Genomic DNA, 6,000 nt, shown 5'->3' with positions numbered 1-6,000 from the left:
CCAATCATATTTGTCCAACTGGCACATTATTTACGTTGTTAATTATATACGCAGCAATATTAACATACAACATCTCTTGTTTGCGCACGTCCGGACCGCTGCCACGGCCGGTCCTGACCAAACCGAACCCTCTTCATCACCCGCGCGTGCTTGCCGCCTGAAACGGTCAGTGCCGCATTCATGCCCGGCCAGAGCGGACGCGACCTCTCACTGGCGCTGGCATTGAAGCGGCGCGCCGGCCGAGAGAGCATCGCCTGCGCCGCTTCCGGGTGCACGCGGCTGCTCCGCGTTCAAAGGTCGCAATAGCCGGCTACAACATGCATGTAAAAAGTTCTTGGGAGTCCGTGCTACAGCTAGCTGTCCTCCTCCAACTCATCTATCTCTTCCAGTAGTGCTAGTAGTACTCCATGGCGCGATCCATCGACAAGCAGGCGGGAAAGTTATCGTATACTCAGTTTGCGGTGAGTGGCATGCCGAGCAACCGTGTGGGGTCGAGCCATGGAGGAGGGTGAGACACAAACACGACAAACGTGATTTAAACGTTGGTTTTGCTCGATGGCGCGATCCAACGAAACGAAACGTTGGTTTCTCTCCGTTTCCATTTTTTCTCCGGAAAAACGGAAATTTTCCACTCCATTTTGATTCCTATTCCAAGGTTGCCCCATTACAACATTCCATCAAATACAAAGGAAAACTAACACGCATGCTGATGCATCTCCATGATTCACAGATCATAGCAAATATTTACTTCACAACTAAAGAAAAAAGTTGTGAGAGCGTGTACGAAATAGAAACTACTGATGGGGTCACTACGACTTAAACCCTAAACCCTAAACATGATTTAATTCCCTGGCCAGGTAGAACCTGTCGAAGGGAAGACGGCTGGCACCCTCAGATCATATGATGCTTTTGTGCAGTTCCACTAAAATCGACCTGAGCATCCCTGATGGCAAAGATATTGAAGAAGTGTGATAAGAATAATAGTACTGGCACTAGTTCATGAGACATAAACTCATCACAAGTAGAAGCCGATAGAAGTAGAGAAAGATCGACATGGAGATAGAGCTATGGCAGTGGAGCAAGCCGGCTCCAAAAGGAAGATGGACTACCTGGGACGTCGGGCTATAGCTAGAAGGGCGGTTGGGATGCGGCATCGGCCCATACCGCGGTGACCCCTGATTGGGACGCACCGACTGTGGGTTTTCTCCCTCGCCGATGTCGACCATGTCTATGCAGAACATTGTTCCCTTCCCCCAGCTACAGGATCAGGCCCATCGTTCTATGCTTGTGAAGAGAGCAACCTTAGCAAGCAGGCTTGTAGCTTAGGCTCCTGCTAGTGTATATATAGTGGTTTTCTTTTTCTCTCCATATCAACCATTTTATATTGCGTACGTGTCATTCAAGAGTGAAATGATGGTTGCTTCTTCCGACTAACTTACTGTGTGATTTGACTGCTCCTTAGTGGCCCCTACACGTACTCCCCCTACGTGTATGCAACAGTCACATGTACACATGGACGCAAAAACGCGCGCGACGCCCTAATGCATGCATGTCCGAGCACACGACGGAACACACACGGTCACGCTAAGTGCTCAACCTACACATGCATGCACACACATACTCAGTCAGGGTGAGCTAGTGACCGTATAAACACCGAAAAATATATATATTGAGTGCAATGTGCATATTATGAAGTCCACTAACCATATTTTTACAAATATACAGTGAAAAACAATGTATTTATCTCGTTTAAAATTAATCCATATTAACCTGAGAGGAGGCAGTATGGACTAGCATTACTTGCGCGCGGTGGCTCGCAGGACAAAGAGAAACTTTTGACTAATGCAAGCTCTCCCTCGCTCAGGCGGTGGACGTACAACAGTTAATTCGGTGTCAGATTGCTAGAAGCATACACTATACTACTAGTGCTACTATTGTTCGACTTCCCGAATTGGCGAACAGCCAAGCGCAAAGTTTACTAATATAATCTATAAAGGTACGTACTATACTTGTACTAGGAACCAGATGGAGGAGCGTCTGCACTCTTATTATAATTTTAAAATGTGATGAAGCAATCTTCAACACATTTGGTTCTCTTCGAGGGTTCTCGCATGTGATAATGGAAGTTGATTGCATGGAACACTCGCCACAATTCTCGCTTAATTCTGGCTCATATCCTGTTACAAATAGTAGCACTCGGTAATATTTCCTCTTTTTTTGTTATTCAACATGTAAACAGGCTCATATTTCCTCTTTTTTTGTTATTCAATATTTCCTACTTTTTTGCGGGGTACCTCGCTTCCTAGTGACCAGTGTCTTGGCTGATCGTCCTAAGAATGCTCATATATGAATAAACCTCTCTCATTTACCCGCAAAAAAGATTAAGCCATATTAACCGGAAAGGAGGGAGTATGGACTAGTATTACTTTTTGGTGTGTCCCGTCAACTCGCAGAACAAGGAGAAGCTTGCAGGGCAAGGTGAAGCTCGCTTACGCCTTTTGATTAATGCAACCTACCCTCGGTGGACATGCACCAGTCCATTCGGTGTCAGATTGTCAGAGGCATACACTGTAGTACCCAACATGCAGAGTACCATCATTGTTCGACTTCACGAAGAGGCGAAGAGCCAAGCGTAGTAGTACGATTAGTACTACTACTAGAACCGCATGGTGGAGCGTTTGTACTCTTATTTCTTTTTATCTTTGATAAAGTACACGTTTATTCCGGAGAAGGGCGGAAAACGGCAACCCAACATGTAATGAATGATATCGATCAACCAACCATGCTGGAATATATCTTGGCCTCCATGCGAACCCGTCTATGTGTTCTTGCTCCTCGTCTCTCTCAAGGAACGGCGGGTTGGCTCTTTGCCGTCAATTGAGATCGGTTTGCTCACACTCCTGTCCCACATGTCAATGATATGCGAAGAGGAGGTGCATTGACCGACTGGCCATACGCGTACTTGGTTTTGAACCTTCATACTACTCCTCCCTCTGTCACAGTTTACAGGGCGCGCTTCATTATGATGCATTTCTCTCAATGCATTTCCACCACCAGAGAGACTTTAGACGCGTTTGGTTTAATGCTCAATTAATTAGGGTGTGGTAACTGCAATCAAGTCCACAATTTTCTCTCCATGTAACTACGGAGTAGAGTAAGTGCATGCATGTGTGTACCCGGGGTGGAAGCACTGCATGCATATGTGTACGCATTATTCCCTCTACCGTGCTATAACTACCAATGCTATTTTTCAGGCCGATCGCTAGTCGCCTTGGTCCCACAGATCTTTTTTCTTTTTTCTGAAGCGCGCTATATAAACAGTGACGGGTGGAGTAGTATGAGCGGATTCAAAGAAGAGCATACTGATGGTTGCTTCTTCAGAGCAACTTACAGTGGGAAAGGTGGTGCTTACGATTTGACTGCTCATTACTCACTATTAATGCGGCGCAACGACCGGGCTGAGTCTCCCATGCGGTTGTGCACTACCCCCTCGATTCTTAAATATACTCCGGAGTATATTTGTCTTTCTAGAGATTTCAACGAGTGACTACTCAAATATTTGTCTTTTTAGAGATTTCAAATGGACTGGCACATATAGATGTATATACATATTTTAGAGTGTAGATTCTCTCATTTTGCTCCGTACGTAGTCACTTGTTGAAATCTCTAGAAAGACGAATATAATATTTAGGAACAGAGGGAGTACACATATGAAGCAAAATGAGTGAATCTACACTCTAAAATATGCCCGTTTGAAGTTTGTAAAAAGATAAATATTTAGGAACAAAGGAGTATAATTTTGTACATGGCACATGGACCCGGATGATGAAGATGCTTCTGGCAATGCTATCATGCTTCCATCATTTGTTTACATAATTGACGTACTATACAAATAATTTTCCAGCGAGACATGAAATTGTACAATGGTGTGAACTTTCAGCTTCTGTTTCACGTGTCTTGCCATTGATGCTCTTTCGAAAACAATAAAAAACTAGCTTCCTTGCTAGTGCATGTCAATTATTAGCAGATCAAAGCTAATAATTACATCACAACTGAAGACAGAGTTGTGAGAAGGTGTTAAATTAAAATTGATCCATGCTTTCATTGGCAACCACGTCCCCCCAGCTCTGTCTAAATCAACAAGGCATGTTGGGAAAAAAAGTAGCTGTCTGGAGCATGCAACATTCCGATCATTTTGTGCAGTTCCACTAAAATAGAGCTGAGCGTCCCTATTCCAAAGATATTAAGTGTGATTACGATAATAGAGGACTCCTGATGAAACAATGAACACATAAATAGAAGGCGGTCACCTTTGCAGTCTCTCTTAAGACTAACTAGTTGGAGAAGATTAGGCTCGGAGTTGGATGAGGAGGATAGAGCAAAACCAATCTCCCTTTGTGCAGTCGCACTGAAATGTAGAGACGTTGCCCATGTGACATTTTAGTACAATTGCACAAAACACTCTTAAGAAAAAAGTGATTTGTGCAGTTCACCAAAAGGTCGCAATAGCAACGAGGTGAAATGGATAGCCCTGTTTGCAAAAAAGAGGTAGAAAGGAAACAATTACTGGCCAATAATAGTTGATGACACATGCGACGACAAAAAAGAAGCATATTCCTTGCCCTAAGGGAAGATAACAACATGGTTGTGTTTGTCTAAAACGGTGTGACGACGAGAATGCAATATGGAAAGTACGCTGGACGAGCTACGTTTTGGGCAAAGAACTATGGAAGATCCACATGCAGTGACGTGGGAAGACGGGCAGTGGAGCAAGGCCGGAGGGGATACCTGGAGGTCATCGGGATGAAACTAGGTGAGCGGCTGTGGGCAGAATCTGCGAGCAGGTGGCGTAGGCCCTGCCACGCTGGAGCTTGGTCAGAGAGAACGGCGTGTACCGCAGATCGGGACATGCTGCCTCGGCGCCGTCGAACGGAGAAACGATGCACTTCCTCCCTTTCCCCCGGCGGACGGGATGCGGCCAGATCAGTGACCAATGGTGAGAGAGAGAGGCCACCGCACTCCCTTTCCCCCGGCGGATGGGATGCGGCCGGATCAGTGACCAACGGTGATAGAGAGAGAGGCCACCACAGCCTTGTGTGAGATACTCTGAAGAGCGACAAACTAGGCCCGCAAGGCTCCATTGTATATAGTGAGCGGGCTACCTTTTTCTCCATAAAAATCATTTTACATTCTGTGTACGTGCCATTGAGCGCTATAACTTTATATAAAAATAACGTGGCAACGCGTCAAGTCGAACTTTGTTTCGTGCAGGTGTGGTACACGACCTCCCTATGTAAACAACTGCTACAGGCGTTCAAATTAGCACATTGCTGCCATTTCGTAAAGAAATGAGCTCCACCGTGTACCCGCACGGGTGTGGCTGGGCACGAAGCGTGAGTACATGCACGGTGCACCTATTCTCTTCTTGTATATGTACACCACCTACGTGGGGTTGTGTGAGAGAGATACAAACCTAGAGAGATATAGTGTGTGGGTTCTTGAGAGTTTTTTTTGGGGGGGGGTTCAATCAAAAAATGTAACATATGCAATGTGTGTGAAATAGAGTCCTGGATATAACATATATATAGAGGGGGCGATCCACGAGAAGAGAGTGGAGGTATCACCGGCTTGAGGTGTCCATAGAATCGAAAAGAGGGATGATGTGTGTGTGTGCGCGCGCGCGATCGATAAAGAGTGCCATCGAATTTGTGTGTGCCCACGTCAAAGATATAGAGTGGCTGGCCTACTGGAACGTGAGAGGGGACATGTGCAATTTGTCTCTGTGGCATGGATACCTACCTGCAGTGCTCGACTATCGGTGTGTGGTGGGGGAAGAGGGAGGCCCAATTAACTATAGAGGTACAATGGCTGGTATATGTGTGGAGGAGGAGAGAGGCCTACCTCATGTATTAAGGAGATCGATCTGCCTCATGTATTAAGGGAGATCGGTCGGCATCCATGCATATGTGCAGGGGAGGAATAAGGTTGGGAGAGAGACAG

The sequence above is a fragment of the Triticum dicoccoides genome, chromosome 6B (assembly GCF_002162155.2).
Source record: "Triticum dicoccoides isolate Atlit2015 ecotype Zavitan chromosome 6B, WEW_v2.0, whole genome shotgun sequence".
Classification (NCBI taxonomy): Eukaryota; Viridiplantae; Streptophyta; class Magnoliopsida; order Poales; family Poaceae; genus Triticum; species Triticum dicoccoides.
Note: the sequence above shows the minus strand (reverse complement) of the source record.